Below are 24,296 nucleotides of genomic sequence, written 5' to 3' on the forward strand. Positions count from 1 at the left end.
ATGGATTCTCATGCCTTGCAAGACTTCCAGAGTGCACTCACATGCTCCATTTGCATGAATTACTTCTTAGAACCTGTCACCATTGACTGTGGACACACCTTATGCCAACCCTGCCTCTACTTCTGCTGGGATGAAGCCCAAACACCCAGGTGCTGCCCTCAGTGTAGAGAAGTAGCTGAGAAGACAGACTACAGGACCAACACTGTCGTCAAAAAGCTGTTCTCTCTTGCCAGACAGGCCAGACCTCACTCAGACAGCAACTCTGGGGAGCAGCTCTGCAGGAGAAATGGGGAAACAAAGGGGCTCTTCTGTGAGGTGGACAAGAGCCTGCTCTCTGCACCCTGCTCTGAATCACCTGAACATGCGGTTCATAGCTATAGCCCAGAGGTTTGCATGGCAGAGGAGAACAGGGTGAGTGATGTAACCTAGAACCTGTAAGGTCCAGATCAAAGAGAAGGATGAAGACTCCTGATAATGAGGCAGATAAGCATGCAGATGGTAGAGGTGGTGATGTTTCTGTGAAAATGTGCTGTATAAATGCTGATCAATTTGACACTAAAAGCATAAATAAGTTGAATGTTCATGAAGGGAATTTCCTCTAGAAATATTGTCCAAAAAACAGGGCATGGTGGCTATGCCAATACTTCTAGCTCTTCAGCAAAGGGAGGCAGGAGGATGCTAAGTTTGCAGCTGACTTGGGCAGCTTAGCAAGACACTCTCCTTCTTTTCTTTTTTTAAAGGGCTGGGATATAGTGCAGAGGTAAATTATTGCCTACTATATGTGAAATTTTTTTTCAGTATCCAGTACTGAAAAACAAATTAAAAAGTAAATATATTGTCCAAATGTGTGAAATTGGGCAGCAGTACAGCAGATGGCTAGCACTAGGAACATGAACTTCTGTTACTGAAGCCTAAACCCTTTTGTAGTGAGACTATATAAAAACTGCTTTCTCAGAAAATGGACTGTATCATTTATGGACTCCTTTAAAAATCTTATTTTTTCTTCTACTTTACCCAATAGTAAAATTAATTTGGAATATTTTGTAAAAATTGACTCTTTAAAACTCAAGATTACTCTTCTCCCAAACACTGCTTTATTCTAGCACACAAAAGATGAAACCTACAAGACTGTCTTCCCAATAACTAAAGCCTGTGGTAATTTTGCAGGAGAAAATTGTAAAGAAAATGGATCCTTTATGGCAAAAGACTCAGGAGATGCAATATAATCTAAATAAAGAAATTAGAAAGTCTGAGTTCTTTGTGGTAAGTTTGAAAATGTTTTATTTTTGTGCAGATTAAAATGATGCTATCAGCTGAATTGGAGCTAACATTGAAGGATAGTGTTTTCCTCTCAGACAAGGCAGTGACATCTAGTAATATTAAAAGTGTGGTGGCCAACACAAACTAGTGTGAAGAATACTAGTATAAAGGGTGAATGAGGCATGACTGTTATTTCTTGTACAACTTTGGAGATTTGGATAAATCTTCCCAGACACTGAGAATAAGACAGTCTTAGTTCTAGAGTCAGAAGAGAAAGAGATTTTCAGCTATGGGCAAAGTGGAGTAGTTTTTAAATTAACAAAACAGTGTGTATAAAAATATTTTAAAATATGTAGAAGAATCAGACAAAGGAACAAAAATAAAAGAGAAGATTGAGGTAAAGAAGAAATAATTCATTAAGAACACTAAAGTGGCATCCTAGGGAGATAGGCTGGGATACTGCAGAGGTCTTGATTTAATCAGGAGAGAGACAAGAAGCAGAAAGTCCAGTATACAGTATTAGTAAATATTTAAGACAACTTGCAGGCATCAGGTGGAAAGTATATGAAGTACTTGCTTGATGCTAAGACAATAATATTTGAAGTTTTACATTTTCTTTTGAATGTAATCTTTTTTAATGAATATATCTGCAGGACTATGTAGTTTTAAGGAGGAATATGATCAAGGTTCAATATCAAATGATGCATCGGTTTCTCCTTGAAGAGGAGAGATTTCAACTGAAGACACGAGAAAGAGAAGCATAGGAAATTTTACAGCAACTCAGAGACAGTGGAATCAGAATGGCCCAACAGAGAGAAAAGCTGAAGGAAATGTACAGAGAGCTCACTGAGTTATGCCACAAATCTGACATGGAGTTGCTCTAGGTATCCAAGGTGGGTACTTCCTGAGAGAGAGGAATTCTTGTGTGGGCAATGTTGTCTGCAGACCCCACTGTGCTGAGCTGAGTGACAGGAACTCCTTTACACCCATCATTGTCCAATCACTTGTCTCTGTATATTCTGTTAATCTTGAGAGACTGTAAGTCATTTAGAAGGTAAACCAGATAAAATTCTTGTATCATTAAGACTATGATACCCACAGCGAATTATTCAAAACTCAGTGATCATAGGAAAGTTAATTTTGTTGAGGAAATATTCAGTTTATGTTTCCCAACTCCATGATCACACTCTGTTCTCCTGCCAAAAAGCAGCTGATGCTTTGCCCCTCTCTTAGACAAGATGTACAGAGTTTGTTAATCAATTACAATGCATTATTTTTCAAATAGGTCACTGTGTAGTTTTAATTTTCAGAGATGGTCAAATCTGTTTTGGGAACTAAGACAGGAGTCCAGTGACACTGAAACTATGTCCTGTTGCATCAGTGCACAGATCCTTTATAAGCTCCATCCTTCTCAGTGCACACCAAGGCTGTCTTTCACATTTAGTTTTGGCTTTGGTATTAACATAGTCTAACGTGATTTCTCAGAGAAAAAAAAAAAAAACAAAATGTTACACATACACACAAACACTAATATATACACATACACACACACAGGCAACAAAGTACCAGAGAGAATGCAGAAGAACAGTGTTTACTTTATTAATATTATATCTTTCTTTTTTTTCCTTTTAGGACTTATGGGACATATTTGAAAGGTGAGTTTTATGTATTAATCTCTGGTTTATGAGAAACTTGTTTTTATCTTGAAGAAGATAAATTTTTGTTTTCAGTTATTAACATCTTTGTCCATAGATATTTAATATTTTGTTTGAAAAGAAGCTCTGAGGTAATATGTTCCTTGGTCTCAAAAATGTCCTTTTTTGGCTGAATTCAACTATACCTAAGAATGATTTGGTGTTCTGGGCTTTGTTGCACCCATTCCTTCTATCCTCTCCAGCCCAGTCCCAATAAACATGACTAAGGAGATTTTCATAAGGTATCACACAAAAGAATCTAATTCTAGTGAGGTAGAATATAAACAAGATAGGAAAGAATAATACTCCCTAGGATGGGAAAAAGAGGGGGCTTCATTACCATAAGTAACAATGATCAGATCCTGTTTCATCATGGCAAAGCCCTTTTTCAGAGGGGAAGGGCTGCCCGAGAACCCTGAGGATCAGTGCTACCAGACTGTACTAGATTCCCTCCATGGGCAGAGATGATCAAAGTTGCTGGCTCAAGGAACTTTCCCATTTATAAACCAATGACTGTATCATTGGTGACCTCTGTGGACCAAAGTCCCAAAGGTTGAACAATCTGCTTTCTGTAAGTTATCCAGGATCTTTGGATTTCCCAAGGTTGATTCAGGAATACAGGGAGGGGATGAAAATCCATTTTTTTAAGTTTGATAATGTTTGAGAAAAATAAAGACTGGATATTAGTACGTCTAATTTAGAAAAAAAAAGTATTATACAATCCCAAATGTGTTGAATAAAATGTATACATAATTCACCAACATGGGCAATTTCTACAATATCATGGATTAAAAGTTTTAATTTTGTAATGATTTTGTGTTTGATCTTTGGTTTGAAAGTGTAACTGATGTCATTCTTTATAGAATCAAGTTGCTGGAGATGAAGAAGCTCCAGCCAGTGATCCCAGAGCTCTCTTCATTACACATCACTGGAATTTTGGATATGCTGAACAAGTTCCAAGGTAGGAGTGGGCCCGCTGGCATTCAGGTTCAATTATTTTAGTAGGTTGCTCATAAAAGATGCTTTCCATTTTTAATTTTTTGAAATGAAAGCATTTATATCTTCTTTCCCTGTCTAGTCATAATACAATGATCAAGACCACATTGGTTAACTTGTAGTTCAGATACATATGTTATTTTTGATACAGACAGTACAAGAGAAAGAATATTATTGGTGTTTTGTGGCTATTAAGCAATGCAATGCTGTCTTCTCAGAGCAGCCATCAATATTTTGTGTTTTTCAGTTTATTCTAATTTTGAAGGTTTAAATACGATTTTGGTGGTTTTCAATCTATTATATATTCCAAGTGCATTTATGATGTGCAATGAGCAAATAATAATTACTATTTATAAAATATAAGTTTTTAATGAACCAAAAAATGACTAAACTTGTTATAAATAGAACAATTTTAATATCATCAGATGGATTTCAAAACAACTGAAAGGTAAGTGATCTTTGAACATGACCCAGACATGTTTGTGCCCCACTAGAGAAGAGGTCTAGATATCAGAAGGCTGAAATCCAACTTTAATTGAATGTATGGTCTCAGTAGATAATGTAAGTCAGAGATTCTTTTCAGTAAAGGGTACAGATGTTGCTTTCTCTCAAATTATTTGATGTGTGATAATGAAGCGGGCACAATCATTGCAAAGTGATATCTATTTATTAATAATATTAAAAACAACTCAAGAAGAGATTTCTGCTACAGAAAAAAGGACTTTTGGTTTTTTTTCTGAAACAAACCATACAAAAGTAAATATTAAGTCACCCTTCATACAGCACAGAATACTTTCAGTTTTCTTTTGATTGCCAAGATAATTTAAAGATTTCTGGGTGCTAATGAGGGCATAGGAACCATTCTTCATACATGATTGAGTTTGAATTCTCTCTACTCTCTACAGTTTCTTTTAGGAGGAGTCAATAAAGAGATTGATTAGGGAGATAATCTTTGCCCAAGGCAAATGAAGATACCATTTACTGATCTGATTTTTTTATTTTATTTTTGCAGTACACAATGGCCTTATTCAAGGATGGGCCAATTGCTATATGAGTCTTCCTGATGAAGTTAGAAATAGGATATTTGTAGGTGATGGTGCAACTGAAAATCCCCAGACACTGGAGAGTTATGTTATATGGGTGTTGAGGCCTTTAAATCTGGTAAACACTATTGGGAGGTGGATGTGGGGAACACCTCCAACTGGATTATAGGTGTATGTAAAGAATATACAAGTGACAGTTTTGAAGGTAAGAAAGGTTTTGTCTTATTTTCCTTGAAGAAGAACAATCACTGTATTCTCTCCACCAACTCCCCATCCTTAATTCATTATTTGCAAAAGCCTACAGGTCGAGTTGGAGTATTTCTTGATTATGAAAATGAAACTATGAGCTTTTATGATGTTTGCCGAGGTTCCCTCATTTACAGTTTCTTTTCTTCCTCCATCACATCCCCTCTAACTCCTTTTGTTGTCTTTGGTTCTTCATAAAATTGAGGTTTTCCTAGGCATGGTTTCACATGCCCTTAATCCTTGCTACACAGGAAGCTGTGACAGGAGGACCACAAGTTTTGAGGACAGAATGGACATTTAAAAGAGAGATAAAAATGGGGGTCAAAGGACAGTTGAATTAGTAGAGCACTTTCCTAACTTGTGTGAGTCTCTGTGTTCATCCACAGTAATGAGAAAAGAAAAAAAATAAAAATGAAAGAAAAAAACTGAGAAAATTCAAAAAACTATGATAATTCATTGGTGAATGCCCAAGTCTGAAGATATAGTGTTCTTGGGAGTTTCCCATGTTATGTTACATGCCTACACATGATGTCTGGAGGTCTGTTTTAACTTAAGGAACTGTAATCATTTTATGGCCATAAATTGTGATAACCACATTGAATTTATAAATTTGTTCATTAAATTTTATTTTAATAAAGTGTTGTGAAACCACCATGATATGATTTGAGGTTATATTTCAGTCCCTTCAAAAAAATTCAATACCTATTAACATTAACTTTCCATTCATTCCCACTTCACACTACCTGGAATTCTCTTAACTCTTTAGGTTTTTATGGATTTGTGTATTACAGAGAGTTCATGAAAATGGATATGTGTTGTTTTTGTATCTTCTCTCATTTAGTATAAAACTTTCAAGGCTCATCAACAATGCAAACTATGTGTTTAATGTACATTTTTTATCAAACCTGTGCAAATGCTCATCAAATTCATATTTACTTATTGCCCTTAGACTCTAAATTCCAAGATCAGAAGGGTAGTACTACCATATTCTTATTATCCCAAATGCAATTCTTAGAAGGTAATACATGATACAATGGAGTGAAAGAGTGGATTAATTAACCAATAAAAGTTATATCAAGAAATACCAGTATAGCATTAAGAATACTTCCCAAAATGCAGTTAACAAGGGAAGAAAATACTAATAAATAATTTTAATAAAAATCAAGTAATAGGTGATTTCCAGATTCATAATCTTCTATGGGCTGGATCTGAAAGTCCCTGAAAGGACTATGGGTTTAAAGGCTCCTTCCTGAGATGGGCTGTTGGTTCAACAGTTATACAATCTTGGTGGTATGCAAGATGAAAAAGGGTTTCCCAGGTGGGTGGCCCAGGACCATGAGTAGACCTATTGAGACAGAATTGCAGACAACTGAGAAGTATTGAAGATGGGAATGCAGATTTTTGTCTTGGCAGTCAGTCAGATCCCTGAGCTCTCCTCAACTAAGCAAGTCTGTTCACTTTCTTACAAATCCACATCCAATGAAGAAAAGCGTGCCAGTTCAAAGTGGTTGTGTTTTGTTCAAAAGGAGAAGGCAACCACACCTCACCTTTGGTTTCTCCTGTTCCCTGTGGCACCCCCCACCGCTCCGCCAGGTGACTGTTATGCCTCATACTGGAGAATAGAGGTAAAAAATAGAAGCACGGGTAAGACTGAGGTGCAATCTGAGCTGCTGTTCCAAGAGGACCACCTAGAGGAAGGAGGCTCAGGTTATTCAAATGTGGAGCAAGAGGGTGATGACCAGAAACGTGTTTGGAGGGTTAAACTGAAAACACTATGTGTTGTGCTAAGGAAGAAATGGATTTTCTTGCACACCTCACAGTGGATGGTATCTGGCACTACTGGGATAACAAAGCCATTCCACATACAGAAGATTTCTCAGAAGAAGCTGAAGTCTTATGTCATACATAGGGCCAGCCTTCAGAGTGTCCTCAAATTGGCCACCTTATAAGTCTTTCTTGAATGTAGAGATTTTTATGCAAACTTGTAGACCATGGGCATCCGTTTCGCGATCACATTTGATCAATAGAAACATAAGGATAAGACTACGGATGTGAATGTAGCCATATGCCCAAGCGCCACTGATTTTGGAACCCAGGATGGAAGAGCGATTTTGAAAGAGTAGCCTTGGCAGTTGTGGAAACTGAACGCTAGGTGGCACACAGTTACCTTGACTTGGAAAAACAGATCTCATTTTTAGCCTTTTTGTATCACATGTGTTCAGCATTCTCTTTTTTAACAGACCAGAAAGGATATGTGAACTGCATGATTTTTAGAAGCGCACACAGAAACTATATTTTGAGTGATTTATAACTGCATTTAAAAAAAAGTGTCAACAATGTAATTTTGTAATGACTTAGAAAACGGTGAGGGATGGCAATGAAAACATAATCTCCAATATATGATTGGAAGAGCTGCAGATGAGAAATACGATTTAAAAAAGTTATGATTCCAAATACATTAAACTGTTACTTTTTGTTGAGGATGCACTCTATTATATGGAAAAATTACTATATATATGGAATATAGGCTTACCGTTTTTTACTTAAATTTTGTCATCAACTCTTCCACTAAAATAAGCCTTAGGTGAGATAATTAGGTCTCATCACCATGTTAAAACTTATGAGACCTTTTTTTTTTTTTATATCATTCTTATAGTGGTGGTGGGAATGAATTATACTCAGTTCCACCAGAACCCACTGCTCCCTAGATTTAGTACTCCACTAATGAGCTCAGCCTGAGTCTTTTCTGTCATGCCTGGTGAGTGGCACACCCCTGTAATCCCTAGAAGCTTTGAGATAGAAGTAGGAGGATTGCAATTTCAAAACTATCCTCCACAAATTAGCAAGGCTCTGAGCACATCCCATTCACAAATGTGACTCAGTAGTGAAGTACCCCTGGGTTCAATCATGCTATAAAAAAAATCATTTATCCAACATTCACCTTATGAAACTTATATATTCTGTTGTTATCTCAAGAACTGTTCAGAGAGGAATACTATATGAAAAAATAAACCTTCATATAATTAAAAACACACAATATTTGATTTTGCTACTTTTACCAACAATCAGTTGATTTTAGATGTCTGTGCTTATGTCTGGGTCTTCTCTTTTAATCGATAAATTATTTTCCTGATGATTCTAAGGAAAAAAAATGAACTCATCATTTCTTTGGGAATAAGGACATGTAATCCTTTTGTAAGGGTCCCGTGAAACGTCGGAGAAAGAGACCACCAAGTGACCACTCATGCAATTGGCAGAAGGGGGATTTATTGAACGAGCATGCTGAGGCTCCGTGCCCACTCAAGAAGGGAAAGCAGCCCAGAGCCCTGAGCAGGGGCTGAGCACTGCTTAAGTACACTTTTTGGGGAGGGCGGAGGGCTTTGTATACATCAGAACAAATCATCATGAGGCACGGGAAAATTGAACAACAACTCCTAAACATGATTAGTTCATTCATTGGTGGGAACATGTCAGGCTGGAGTGATAGGTCATTTCTAAACGGGGTACACATTCAAACTGATTGGTTCAGGCCCTACAAGGCCTACGTGCAACCACACAGACCCCTTCAGTTATTAAACAACCAGACAATCAGGGGAAATGTTTACTGGGCGGTACTAAGCATTGTCTTAACAGCTACAATAATTTCAGGTTTTGCAGGTAGCATAGAAACCTAACAATACCTCCTTTACATTTTAACTCAGACCTTGCAGCTTAGAAACTTTTACAACACCCGGTCTTTTACCCTTTAACTTTTATGCTTTAACTTCAATTTCTTTTACCCTTACACTTTTAAATGAATATCTCTGCAGGACTATGTGTCTTTAAGGAAGAACATGATCCAAGTTCAATATCAGATGATGCACCATTTTCTTCTTGAGGAAGAGCAATTTTAACTGGTGACACTAGACTGAGAAGCAAAGGAAATTTTTTAACAACTCAGGGACAGTGAAATCAGAATAGCCCCAAAGAGGGAAAGGCTGAAGGAAATGTAGAGAGAGTTGAATGAGATGTTACACAAACCCTAAATGGCATTGTTCCAGGTGAGGAGAGAGGATCCATTCTCAGAAATAGGAATCCTTGTTTGGGTAATGTTACTTGCAGAGACCACTATGCTTAGTGGAGGGACATGTGCTCCTTCATACCCAACCCTACATTAGGTCAATCACTTGTTTCTGTGCCTTCTGGTATTCTTGGGGAATATTTTAGTAGCTAATAGAGTATAAAATATTTTTCTCTGTGTCCAGGAGACTATTCATACAGAAAACTCTGGCTAAGGGAATATTAAAAAATATACAGAAAAATTTACAAATGTACAAACTTTAAGTTTAAAGTAATCATATATGCAGCAGTCTGGCTGGGCACAAAGTCACGAGCCACTCAAGCAGGAACAAACTTTATTTCCAAAAGTCCCGTGAATGCCAAACACGTGGCCTTCTCCTGGGACACACTACTCCAACCAGAAATCCCTCCTCCTGCACTTCCCCAACCAATGGGAACTCTCTGGGGAGTCCCTTGAGAGCTCCAAAGTAGCAGGCCAATGCAGATAGCAGGGGTCTAATCTCCAATTGAATGCCCATCTTAATATAATCATTATCATCTCAATGGCTTGCTGGTGTCACCTTTCAACCAAAAATACCATGTTATTCCTACTTGGCTATGGCTCTCAGCATCTCCTCCTTCTGTTTAATTAAACAACAAGCAAGGTGGCTTAGGGACCATGCCTATTAGGTTGTCCAATACAACATATGGTCCTTACTCATCATCGGATCAGCTGACCTCTAGGTGTCAGCCTCCTGTCTTAGGTTGATACCACTGCAACTGGATCATACCCATTGCTGACTACCGGTCCAGCATACAGCCATACCTGTGGATAGGCTTTTGCACAAGTGTGTGTGGGGGGGTGAGGTTCTTTGCCTCACCTCTGTTGGCCCCAAAATTTGGCCTTGGTGCCAGTGGGGGGGTGAGGTTCTTTGCCTCACCTCTGTTGGCCCCCAAATTTTAGACCATCACTAGTAGAAGGGAGGAGGATACAGAAATGCCACAACACCAAGCTAATTGGCGGCTCCTTTGGAAAAACTGTATCACCCGTGTCACCACCAGCAAAGATAAGCCAGCACTACCACAATTCGCTGTACCAACAGATAGTTCACAATGTATACAAATGATACATAGTCCAGGCAATTTCTGCGGTATTCTCCAGGGACACACTACTCCAACTGGAAATCCCTCCTCCCTCCCGCACTTCCCCAACCAATGGGAACTCTCTGCTGAGTCCTGTGACAGCTCCAAAGTAGCAGACCAAGGCAGACAGCAGGGGTCTAATTTCCAATTGAATGCCCATCTTAACATAATCATTATCATCTCAATGGCTTGCTGGCATCAACTTTCAACCAAAAATGCTATGTCATTCCTACTTGGCTATGGCTCTCAGCACATAGAATTTATAAGCACTAAATTTTTAATTTGAAAACAACCCATCCTCATGTGGTGACACATGTGTGTGATCCCAGCAATTCTGGAGGCTGAGGATGAATGATTCCAAGTTTGAAGCCAGCCTCAACAACTTAGTGAGACCGTAAGCAACTTAGCAAAATCAAAAAAAGAAATTAAAAATGGGCTGGTTATGTAGTTCAGTGTTATAATACCTCTAGGTTCAATTATTTGTACAAAAAAAAAAAAAAAAAAAAAAAAAACGTATCCAGAAAAATCATTTTGTGCAAATTATGCATTTACCTGTGGGTATTGGTAATGGGTTTTTCCACTGTCATTCAATAAGAAATCTGTTAAAATCTACTTAGTTGTTCGACTAATGGTTGCACTAAACTTCAGAGGTATCCACAGTCCAGCCAAATCCAAACCCAGTAGCTCTAGAAAAGAACAAAGTTGGTCATTTATAAAAGGTTTTATAGTTTCTAATGACCACACACATTTCATCAAAGTATAGATGTATGGAATTAGATTTTCCAATGGCAGACACACCCTGATGTCAATGATTGTATTAAAAAAAAACCTTTTACATATTTAATCAAGTTACCAAATCCAATCTCAAGCAGGAAGCCATCCCTTAAATTAATCTACGTAAACCACAATTTGTTATATGTAACAATAAATGAGTACCTAGGGAGGCTGAGGCAGGGGGATCATGAGTTCAAATCAGCCTCAGAACCAGTGAGGCAGTAAGCAACTCTGTGAGACCCTGACTTTAAATAAATACAAAATATAGCTGGGGATGTTTTTCAATGACCAAGTGCCCCTAAGTTCAATAAGTGGTATCCCCAAAAATAAATTAAAAAATAAATACCCCAAACAAAAATGTTATATCTTTTTTTAGGAAATTCTATTCCAATCTCTTGTTTTATCCTATTATTATTCATAAACCTTTGTTTTCTGTCTGTTTCTTCCCTTTATTTCTTTTTAAAACACTTAGGCAGTTTGCAACCAAATGCTTGTAAAAGGGTGACTTGATCATCTCATTCCAGGTATCAGTGACAATATTTCTTAACAATTGCAATCCCATTGTTTACAAATTATATACAATTGCTTAGATATGTCATGTTTTGTCTTGTTTTATTTGTTTGTATAATTTTGTTTTGTTTTTGTATTTTGGTACTGGATATTGAACCCAGAGGCACTCTACAACTGAGCTACATGACCAGCCATTTTTATATTTCATTTTGAGACTGAATCTCCCTAAATTGACCAGGTTTGCCTAGAATTTGAGATCCTTCTGCCTCAGCCTTCAAACCGAGATTAGAGGCATGTGCCACTGAACCTACTTATGTTTGCTCTTTTATATTTGTAATAAAGCTGAACATATTTTCTTAAGTTCAATGGAAGGTGTTCATCTTAGTTTTTTGGGGGTGTGTTTTATTTTGGGGGGCATTTGTTTTAATATATTTATACATGTACACAATAAAACAGAATAATTTGATCAATTTCATTCCCCAGTATCTTCTTTTTATCTCTCCTACTTCCCCTCTTTCCCTTCTTCTATGCCACTTGAGATATATATATTTGTTCTATTTGGTTACACATGGCAGTAGAATGCATTTTGATATATTGTACACAAATGGAGCTTCTCATTCTCTGGTTGTACAGATGCAGAGTAACACAAGTAGTATTATCATACATGTATATAAGGTAATAATATTAGTCTGTCTCATTCTACCATCTATCCCCTCCCCCCACATCTCCCCTCATTCTCCTTTACATAATCCAAAGTTCCTTCATTCTTCCCTGCCTCCACTAGTCCACTATGGATCTGTGTCTGCTTATCAGAGAAAATATTTGGCCTCTGGATTTTGGGGATTGGCTTATTTTACTTAGCATAATATTCCCCAGCTCCATCCACTTACCTGCAAAAAACACAATTTCATTCTTCTTTAAGGCTAAGTAATATTCCATTGTGCATCCACATTTTCTTTATCCATTCATCTGTTGAAGGGCATCTAGGTTGGTTCCACACTTTAGCTATTGTGAATTGAGATGTTATAAACATTGATGTGGCTGCATCACAGTAGTATGCTGATTTTAACTCCTTTCCGTATAAACTGAGGAGTGGGATAGCTGGGTGAAATGTTGGTTTCATTCCAAGTTTTCTGAGGTATATTCATACTGCTTTCCAGATTGGTTGCACCAGTTTTCAGTCCCACTATCAATGTATGAATGTACCTTTTTCCCCACATCCTTGCCAAAAATATCATACTGCTCATATCATTTTCAATTGTATGGATTTTGGTGAAGCTCCTCTTTAGAATCAGCCACATAGGAAGGACCATTAACCCTGTTTCCTTGGCCTACTCCACAGATTTCAACCATCTCAGCTGCATGTCAATTATTTCTTCCCTTTCCATTCTCTTCTCTCATTTTAAGGCAAAAATGAAAACCACCAATAATTTGGATTAGAAATTTGAAAATAGTAACCATATGTACCGTTGGAGAGCATTTGTGCTTTTCACCAACAGAAATCATACTATTTATGAGAGCCCAAAAAACTACAAGGGTAAAGTATAATGAATGAAGGAAGTGAGGAAATTCTCTTCTATGGCATGGTATGAATAAACTATTTATATTGACTTTTTATTGCCAGGTATGGGACGGTGCCCATGTGTAATACCAGCTTCTGCAGACACTGAGGCAGCAGAAGCCCAACAATGAGGCAAACCTTAGCAACTAAGTGAGGCCTTATGTCAAAGCAAACAAACAAACAAACAAAAAACCCTGGGTATGTAGCTCAGTGGTAGAGTGCTTTCCTAGTATATGCGAGGCTCTGGGATCAATCTCCAGTACTGCATGAAAAATAATAATACCACAAAATACATTTTATTGGCTTTTATTTTTGAATCCTCTAGTTGGCTAGAGTTTAAAATCTAATATTATATTGTATATAATGATATAAAGGCCTGGGAATGATTTGTAATCAAATTGATTAAAAGAGGAAGAAGAGAATGGAAAGTAGATTTTCATTTCATTCCCTAATATTCTGATTCTTTTAATATCTTCATGTACTACTAACATTAGATTTATATACTATCATTGATTTGTTTTGATAGCATATTACTTAAAGTCAGGATTACCAAAGTTTTAACTTTCTTGATTATCTGTTAACATGTGTATGTATGTCATTTCTGCTTGCTCTCCATTTGTCCCTTAACAACTCAATATCAGGCAATGGATCAATGTTCACAGAAAGAGGAAATCCTTTTGATGTGGATGCACTTTTTTTTGTAAAATTTGTGGAGTTATCATTACAAACAGAAATATATTATTTGGAGTGGGATGGCGATGGCAAGGTAGTTCACCACCTCCTGTATAAATATTTCAGAAATTTTGAATCAGTAACCACAGTGTAGCAAGCCTAATCCAGGTTTGAATGGGTTTGGGTTTTCTTTTGCATTATTCCCAGTCCAGCTTTCTCTTGTGATCCCATTCATCTGATTCCCTACTTGGCTGACATCTTTAGATGCATCCTGAGTACATTTTCAGATTTCAAGGCAATCTTTTCCTTCTCTTCATCATCATCACTAACTTCATCATCCAAGAAATGTTCTGTCCTCTACCCAGATAGGCTGCAGGGAACCCATCTCAGTTTAAGGAAGATGCAGAGAGCCAGATTGGATCACCTGGAATGGGGAAGTGCTGAGGACCCTAAATCATCATACTAATGTGCTGAACACAGTGGTCAATTTTCAGTAATCCCTGCTAGCCCCTTTGTGCCCATGAGCCTGGAGAAATTGGCTGTGTACTCTCCTTCCTGGTTTGAGTCCATGGACAACACTGAATCTCCAGTGTCAGGGAGGATAAGCACTGATTTTGGTATCATGGCCCTCCAGTGTGTTCTCTAGCCCTGGCAAGCTGCAGGGCTCAAGCATTTTGCTGTTGTTTTCATTCTCAATTCTCTGGTTAAATCCAAAGCACAGTAATGGGACAACAGAACACCCAAGGACAAGGCAGAAGTCCTGTGGCCTTGCAGAAAACCAGCTTCCTCTGTAAGTCTCAGTGGTGGTTCATCTTTTTGAATATTTCAATGGTTTAAGATCACAAATTCTTAACCCAATCCCCTCTTCAATGGCAGAAAGTGCACAGAGAGAATGGAGGATTCAATTTAATCCTAAAGCTGTGGATAAACTTGAGCCAGTGCAAATCACCAGTGGCTCCCTGTAGCCCCCTTATCCCCCACCCTAAGACATTTAGCATTCATGACTTCCCAGTTCACATAATTAATGTTCCCAGTAAGCAAAATTTCTCACAATTATTAACAGGAAAACTTCAATTCATGTCTTCCCCTCAGAGTAAGACAGCTACCTCAAACATTTTCTCATCTCCAGCATTCCCTTACTAGTTAAGTTGAATAGTTAAAATCAACCCTTTGGGGCTTATACTGTCAAATTCCATCCCCAAAGGATAGCTGATTTACTTGAATCATTTCCTAAATCCAAAAACTTGTGATAGAATTACAGGTTAGATGCTGGAGCTGATTTCTGATCACCAGTTACACATACCAGATTTCCTTGTATGAAGTAGAAAAGTAATGATCTGGGGGTGACAGCATCATATAATTTAGGATCCTGTGCACTCTACATGTGAATCTAGATGGATAGAATGATGGACGGATAGATGGAGATAGTAGATAGATAGAGATCTATATCAGGGATTCTTGAATGAAGTATTTTTTGAGTAAGGACAGGTAGAAAGAGTGTGGGTGGGGTGTGTTGCAGTAAGAACTGAAAGAGGAAGTTTGAGGAGGAGAAGATCAGGAAAGAGTACAGGAATTAACTGTCAGGAGCTGCTTGAGGTGAATAATCACAGTTGACCTAGTGAAGTGGGGTCAGAGTTTCCAAGAAGAGGACTGACAGGATGGCTCAAATGTAATTCTTCTAGGATTGGGACTGCAGTCAACAACCTCATTATAATCGTATGAACAAGGTTCTTTCTGGAATTTTAGAGGCCACTACTAAAAATAAGGTCTATTATTTTTTGAAAGGTCCTTTCTTTAGAATCTTTGTAAGTATGAATGAAAAGATTCTCTATTCTAATTATCTTTATGAAATTAGTCTTTTTAACTTTTATGAGACAAGGATTGTCAAGGTAGCTTTTCTAGGATCCTCAAACTAAAGCTAACCTGTTGTGAAGATGCCAATATTTGACATCTTACTTTTTACACTCTCTTTATTCTGTTTCTTTCTCCCACTTATTTTGTCAGATTATCTTCTACCTCTGATTATTTTATACCACCTCCATTAAATATGCATTTTACTCTTAGTACCTTTTTTTTTGCATAGAGAGATTTGTTGTGGAAGGTTTTTAGGGCTAGTTATGTATGAGAATTATACTAACCACATTGTCCCAATCCTTTCACGTGTTATCCTGGACTTCTTGCACATTGGAATGAACCCTGACCCTACTAAGCTGTTGTTAAATTTTCCCTCCACACTTTTTGATGAATCCTTGTTGCTGAATTTGACATTCTCAAATCTGCCAGATGTTCTGTTATGTTCTTGTGCTTCATCCTGAAAAGATTCTGGCACCCCATGGATCTTGTAGATATCTTTGGTTTGCCTGTACCTGCACCCATTTTGGCATTTTGGAGAGCATGCTGTACTCCAGTTTTGTTATAGACATGGTTCATAGGCTTTGATTTTGTTAACTTGGTTTTTCTTTTTATGTCTATTTACCTATTTGGAAATATTTTAAAAGTACTCTACATCTCTTTTTTTCCAGAACTCCCACATACAACTACTATAAACATATGAATTAATAATTCTTACAACTTGGATCTTAATGTTTTTAGCACATTAAGTACCTACAAATTGTGCACAAGAGATAACTAGGATAAATAAATTGTAGAAATTGTTATGCAAGTTTGGAGAATTTAGTTGCCACTGTCTTCATATCACTTTCAATACTTCTCTCCTAATTAACATTTATTTGATTAAGAAAAAACTGTGTTAATTGCCTTTTTGAAAAAAATTTGTACATTTTTAAAAATACAGGGCACATTCTACCAAGTGCTATTGCTATTGTGGATAAGGCTCTCTTTTTATTGTCTGTGTGTTTATGTATGCTTCAATAGTACATTTTTAAAAAGTTTTTGAGTACTACTTTAGGTCAAAGTTGAGTGAAGTAGCAGGGATATAGTTCTTTATGACATATCCATTAAAGAGATAAAATTGTTCACTTTAATGTAATTTATTTTTTATTTACTATGTGTTACTTTAAGATTTTTTGTTGGAATTAAAAAGAAATGTATGTGATGGGTAGAATAAAGGAAGAAGTTGTGGTAGGAATCAACCTAATGTTTTCTGGGAGATAAGCACTTTATAAACATAAAGTATAATCTTATATCAAATGTAATTGTAATTTTATGTCTAATTCATGAATGTATGAGTTAAGAAACAGATAAGCAAAGAGCTGATTCTTGTAAGCAATGCCATCTTTTTATAACAGCAAATTTAGAAGTTTAGAGTTTTTGGATTACCAGTTTTGTACTTAATTGAATGAATAAAGCTGCCTCTTAGTGTGTGGTAATGTCAGCAATGTTATTTTTATCTTTGCATCCCATATAGTGAGGTCAAGGTTTAAAAATCAATAGACGCTAAATGAATTCTAAAATGCATTATTTAAAAATGCATGCAGAGCTCCATTTGAAGTCATATATCTCACTTTTTTATTTTTTTTTATTTGTTTTAATTAGTTACACATGAAAGTACAATGACCTCGACATATCATACATTTGAATCAGATGGGACATAATTTGTCATTTTTCTGAGAGTAGAGGTTACAGAATCACATTGGTCATGCAGTCATGTATATACACACAACAACAATAATGTCTATTTCATTCTACTATCCTTCCAGAAACACATCACTTTCTAACCTCTGCTATCAGCCTTACTGCCACCTTGTGCCTTGCAGTTTAAAGTGCTTGACTTGCATGCATAATACTGGTTTCAATCCCTAGTATCACACACACACACACACACATACACACACACAAAAAAGTTCGTGTAATGTATGTTCACAACCATGGTAAAATTCTATATTAAATGAAAATACAAACAGCACATCCCCCATCCCCCACTTTACAACACAAGAATATCAAAATTTTCACTTATTGCATATAATTTCACTTTTTTAAAGAAAGGCTGGTTAACATGGAGAAGACTCTAGTCTCATTGTATTTATTTGGCATATATGTAACAAAACCATCAAAGATCTCCTAAATACTCAAAAAAAAAAAAAAAAAAAAGTAAAAAGATTCAGGTATTTCTCTGATGGTGCAGATCAGCGATAGAGTTCCTGCCTACAAAGTATGAGGCCCTGAGGTAAATCTTCAGCAAAGAGTAAGCTGAGAGGGCAGAGAAGAAATGAATATACATGAGAAACATATCTTTGATTATTGATTGATTGATTGATTGATTGCAGTGCATGGAACAAATCCAAAATCTCACATATGCTAAGCAGGTGCTATACCACTGAGCTCTATCCCCAACTACGGTCTTTTAAAGCCTCATTACCCTGCTGAGTGTGGCCTCAAATTTGTGCTTCTTCTGCCTAAGTCTCCCAAATTACTGGGATTACAGATGTGAACATGTGGCCTCATGGTGTGTTTCTCACAGACACTCATAAGTTGAAGCCTCTTATGGGTTCTGTTAGGGCACAAGCCAATTTGCCTTAACATAGAGGGCAATTTTAAAGAATTGGAAAGTGTGTTGTTCTCACTTTTTTTCTCCAAATATAGGAGATAGTCAAAAGAAAGATTTTCAACAACTGGATTTTTTATCTGTGGATGCAAAAATGGGCAAATTGTTGCCATGTGCCATCCAGTAGGAAAGCTGAAAAATATTGTGATGAAGGGGGCCTGATTTGGGAAAAGGCTTGGTGTTTTCCACAGCATATGTGTTTTCATCCTATAAGTTCAAGTTCATCCTTATGACACACCAACCTGCAAGATATTTCCGAATATGCTGCATTCACAATAACAGGGATTTTATTTATATAGAAGGAAAAAATGATAATTACAATAGAATAAACACTCAAAAGAGTTCATGTTTAGTTCAATAAGGTATTTTTTTTTAATTCTAGGGATTGAACCCAAGAGCATTTAACCACTAGACCACAGCCTCTGTCCTTTTGATTTTTTTTTTTTTTTGGGGGGGGGGAAGGGATAGGGTATCACTAAACTGTTGAGGGAATCAGTAGTTTGCTGAGGCTGGCTTTGAACTATGATCCTCTTGACTTGCCCTACTACTGAGCTATAGTCTTAGCTCCTTAAGTTAACATAAAAAGATTATGTGTACCCACCATGATTGTAACACACACACACACACACACATATGCACACACACACACACACACACCTATACTACCTTTTCTCCACTTTGGGTGAATTGATTACTAGGATTTATTAGATCTAGAGGGGCATTTCACACTGACAGGTGCATTGTGAATAGCCAGATCTGGGTAGATATGCAAACTCTTGTGTTCGTGTATTAGAATTTGATTTGGAATCAAAAATCCATGTTTTTGTAATCATACAAAGGTAACAAAACATTGAGTCAACCACAACCTATATTATGGATAATGGGCAACTAAAGATGAATTTATTAAAGGGAAATTGAGCCAACAAAATTCTACATTGTATCCTATCTTCATATTTAATAAAATAAGATTAGATAAAGATAAGGAAAAGATAGAAGTATAATATTATTGCTTTGCTTCAACTGAGAAGGGATACCTCAAATATGGAGTTACGAGGCAAAGAAGTCAGGTTCATGAATTATTCCTAATTATATGTCAAGTGCAAAACAAAACAAAAAACAGAAAGCAAAAATAAAACAAGCAAACAACAACAACAACAACAAAACCCAGCCTAACAGGGAAATTCAGGAACCTTGTAGGATATTTCTAAATAAAGGAAATTTTGACACTATTAAAAAAAAATTCATGCTTTCATTATGCAAATGAAGGAACACACCAACATGATCCAGAGTCTCTCTGTATTAGAGAGAAAATATTTGTTTTCATATCTTTATATTATTCACAAATAATTCATAAATAATTGTATGCAACAATTTGATTTCTGATAGTAAATATGTCATTAATATCAAGATTTCCTGATCCATTACCCAACCATTCTCCCTGAACAACAGTGTTGCTTTGTACGCCCACAAGTAGAAGCCATCAAGAAAGATCTTCCTAAAATCCTGTGATGATTCCAATCATGAGATGAATTAGTAAATGTCTACCTTTCCTGTCTTAAGTTGTTTCTGAAGGAAGTAGACTCTCACACTTACACACCATTGATTGACTTTTGTGCTCTTCTCTTTTAGATTTCTCTGGTTTCCTTGGATCATTTCCCAAAAAGATCTCATTTGTTTTAGAAAATTCTCTTGAAAGACAAAAAAGTTTGAGACTAGACAAGCACACAGATATTTATTTGAGAGCCACAATGATAGATTTTTAAAAAAGTTTTAAGGGGAACAGAAGAATGGTGTTTCCAGGATTGATATGGGTAATTATCAATTTTAGGAGATTCAGACTACGGAATCGCAGAACTTAATAAATCATTTTCCTAGAGGAACAGGCACATCCAAAAGTTTAGTAAATTCTTAGGTAGTTTGGAATTTGCTTCAGAATTTGGATCTAATGACACTAATGTTCTATGAGTTTCAATGTACTATATCCTCTTTAGAAGGCTTTTGATTCTGTCCCCAGCCCATGGTGCTACCAATTGAACCCAGGGGCTCCTGCATGCTAAGAAGGTGCTTTACAGCTGAGCTACATCACCAGTAATTTTTTAAAGTTATTACTATTTTGTTTAGAGTTAAGGTCTAAGCTCCCTAAGGTATCCTCAAACTGAGTAACCTCTTGCCTCAGTCTCATGAGTAGCTGGGATTGCAGGAGTGCACTACCACCTCTAGCTGTACTAAATAGTTTTGTTAGTTTAGAAACTCTTTAATACTCATGATAGCTTTAAAGTTTCTGAAGTAGTATGCCATATAATCAATTTATTATAATAAAGAATAATAATTTAGGTTCATCATTCTCCCAATCTCCATAAAGGCAGATACAAACATATATATTATTCAGAATTTTATCACTGGTATTTACAGTTCTATGGGACACTAAGTTAAGCTGTTGATTCTTTGCTTTATATTCTTAGTTATCCTGCACTCCAACTTTCTCAGTGACTTCAAAGCATCACTTACCAGGTACTACTCAGTAGCCTCCTCAATGGGACAGTGTCTGTGAGCCCTGTGCTCCTGAGACTTGGAGCAGAGTGAAGAGAGCAGGTTTTTGTTCTCCTCTCAGAAGATCTTTTTGTCTCATGGGTCACACACATGTGATCCTCAGAGCTCAGGAAATGCTTGACACTGGCTTGTCTGGCAGTGGATACAATATTTTTCAAAGGAATATTGCTCTTGAAGTGTCTCTGCTGTGATGGCTCCCTGACATAGGACAATGGTCAGGAGTTTAGGCTTCTTTTCAGTAAAGGCAGAGACATGCACTAAAGAAGCTATGCCCACATCCTATGGTGACTGGGTCTATAAGGTAATTTATGCAGATGGAGCAGATGAGTTCTTTCTGAAAGACTTGCAGGACGTCTGAGTCCATTTATTTCTTTTGCCTTTTTTCTTTTTATTTCCAAGGGATAAAATTCTGAACAATTTTAATTTTCTACCTAGAAAAAACAAAGAATTAAGAAAAGTTTTACTCAAGTTATGATGTAATAATAATCTTATGTCTAAAGAATAGAATTTACTTTTTATATGACACTAACAGAAAACTGAGGCATAAAAAGATCTCTCAAAATTTGTAGAAACCACTATGACTTCCCTAGTCATCAACATTCTCATTCTATATTTTTCTCATGCATAAACCAGTTTCATATAATCCCTAGTGCTCTTCCTTTCCAAATTGAGATGAGACAGAATGGCTCCCACAGGGAAGAATGGTGAGCAGAATGGCTGTTTTTCCATTAAGGAAGTGGTGACCAAAGAATGCCCTGTCAACAATCACAATCCCATCCAGGGAGTGGGCTTCAAGACATGTACCTCAGTCACTCAAGATCCAGAAATTTGCTGTGAAGGAGATGGTGACTCTAGATATGTACATGGATTCCAAGATTCCAAGCTCAGAAAAAATTTCTAGAAAAGAAGAATACACAGTGTCTGAATTCTGTATCTATGTTCAATTGTCCAGAAAACCTAACAAGTATGAAGATTCACCAAACAAGTATTATATTTTGATAGTCTACATTCCAGTTGTCCCATTCAAAAACCTAGACAATATGGATGAAAACAAATGGTTGGTTGTCAAATGAAGTTATAAGGCTGCCTTTTTTAAAAAAAGGAATCTCAGTTTCATGGAGATGTGACATTCCTCTAAACAGTTTTAAGCATGGGTGTTTAGCCCAATTTACAATTTTATAGTGTGGATTCAGAATACCCTTAACATCAGCCATAATACTTACTGCCAGTAATTCACATAGAAAAGCGTATGTGAAGGCTAGGGACTTAGCTCAGTGGAAGAGTCAGGCCCATCATTGTGCAGGCCCTGGGTTTGGTTTCCAGCACCATAAAAAAAATGAAGAAAGTGAAAAAAGAAAAAAGGTGAAAAGGAATGGCCCTGCCATTGAACTTTTACCTTAGTTATTTTATTTAAATATTAAATTTGATAGTATTATGATTTCAACCAGAATCCACTACTCCCAAACAATTTCTAAATGTCTAAGGGTTAATGATTAAAGTTAATATTGCAAAACTGTATCAGATTTTAACAAAAGTCTACTGAAAAATATATTAATCTATTGTGATAAAATCCTACCTTTATTATATATTCTCCTATAAAAGTACACACAAATTACAACAGGAACATCTTGCAAATCATTAAAACTATTATCAAGTAACATTCACATTAGAAAAATATGTATTTATCTTAATTGATGCCAGAAAACAAGCAGTGCTTTCTTTCTGTTGGAATGTATTTTTCCACACTTTCTGAACAGGACCCCATAGCTCAAAAAAGAACCAATACATGGGATGACAGATAATTAAAAACTTTCTGCACAACAAGAAACCAACAGAATGAAGAGAAACTACTGAACTGAAGAAAAATTTTGTCATCATCTCTATGACAGAGTTTTAATATCCAGAACAGAAAGAACACAAAACATTGAGCACTATAAAAGCAACTAATCTAATTAACAAAGGAGGAATATGAACTGAACAGACAGTTCTCAAAAGAAATACAAATGTCTGACAACTATATGAAAATATGCTCAGTGTGAACAGGATGCGCACCTGTAATCCCAGAGATTGGAGAGGCTGAGAAAAGAGGTTTGCAAATTCAAGACCAGTTTCAGCAACTCAGTAGACTCTAAGTAACTTGTTCAGATTCTGTCTCAAAATGAAAATTAAAAAGATCTGGAGAGGTGGCTCAGTGTTAAAACACCTCTAGGTTAAGTCTCTAGTACCCAAACTTCATAAAAAAAATACCAAGGAAGGATAAAAGAAATATTTAATATTTTTAGCCCTCAGGGAAATTCAAATAAAAAATACACTGTGATTCTCACTCCAATGAGGATGGAAATTATCAAGAATACAAAACAAATAACGCAAATTCTTGTAGGGATGTGAAGAAAGAAAATATTATACACTTTGGTGAGGATGTAATTTTTTTTTTTAAATACAAAGGAACAATAATGCAACACATAAATTATTGAAGTAAATTAATCATCAAATTAATTCCAAGGGATGTACAAAGTTAAGAAAACAGCAGTCTAATCATTTCTAAGAAAGAAAATTATATCATTTCACAGAAAATAAGTTTATTTTGCTTATAATTGAAGTTCATATATTTGCTTTCTTTGATATGGAAGAATTGCTCTTCTGTATACTAATCTAAGAAATATGTGTGTGGGCTCACCAATACCTGCTGCAGAAGTAATAATATGAAGATTGTGTATGGTACTGGCAGGCTTCAGAAATCTTCCAGCCAGTCCAAAAGGCACTCTGTGGGTTCTGGAGAAGAATGAGTAGGGCTTTTCAAGTTTTTTTTTTTTTGGCCCTAAAACCATACCCACTTTCTCTAAGAGATTGCTTTCCTTGGAGCTTGGGGAAGATGCTTGAATGGATGATCCATTAGGTTTGTCAAAAGAGAAACTGATTAAGCTCCTTAGCTAATCTCCATAAACAATCTTGTAAAAACTTCCTCTCATCAATAGCCACTGATTTTACAACACTTGAAACTTCATAGGTCAACGTTCAATGTAATTTTTTGGAATATATACTTTTTTTAATTTTTTGTCTATGAAATGATAGAAATGAAGTGTCATAAATTTATGTTTTTAGCGAGCATTTTGGGAAACTTGGAAATGTTTTGCTTCAGATTGGCTTTAATTCTATCCTGTCTTGTAGAGAGTTATGCAGTTATCCATTTATTTATGTTTTTTTTTTTAATCCAAGAATATCTTTGATCCCTCTCCACACTGGAGATATCTCCAGCCCTCACATTTCAGATTATGCTTCCCAAGGCCTCCATCAAGGGAAGGAAT

At 36.4% G+C, this 24,296-nt stretch overlaps 1 pseudogene; it reads left to right on the forward strand.

Annotated features, from left to right (window-relative positions):
- Positions 1-2,144, forward strand: LOC114084497 (tripartite motif-containing protein 64-like; annotated as a pseudogene).
- Positions 2,145-24,296: the final 22,152 nt, after the last annotated feature.

Source organism: Marmota flaviventris, chromosome 9 (genome assembly GCF_047511675.1).
Source record: "Marmota flaviventris isolate mMarFla1 chromosome 9, mMarFla1.hap1, whole genome shotgun sequence".
NCBI lineage: Eukaryota > Metazoa > Chordata > Mammalia > Rodentia > Sciuridae > Marmota > Marmota flaviventris.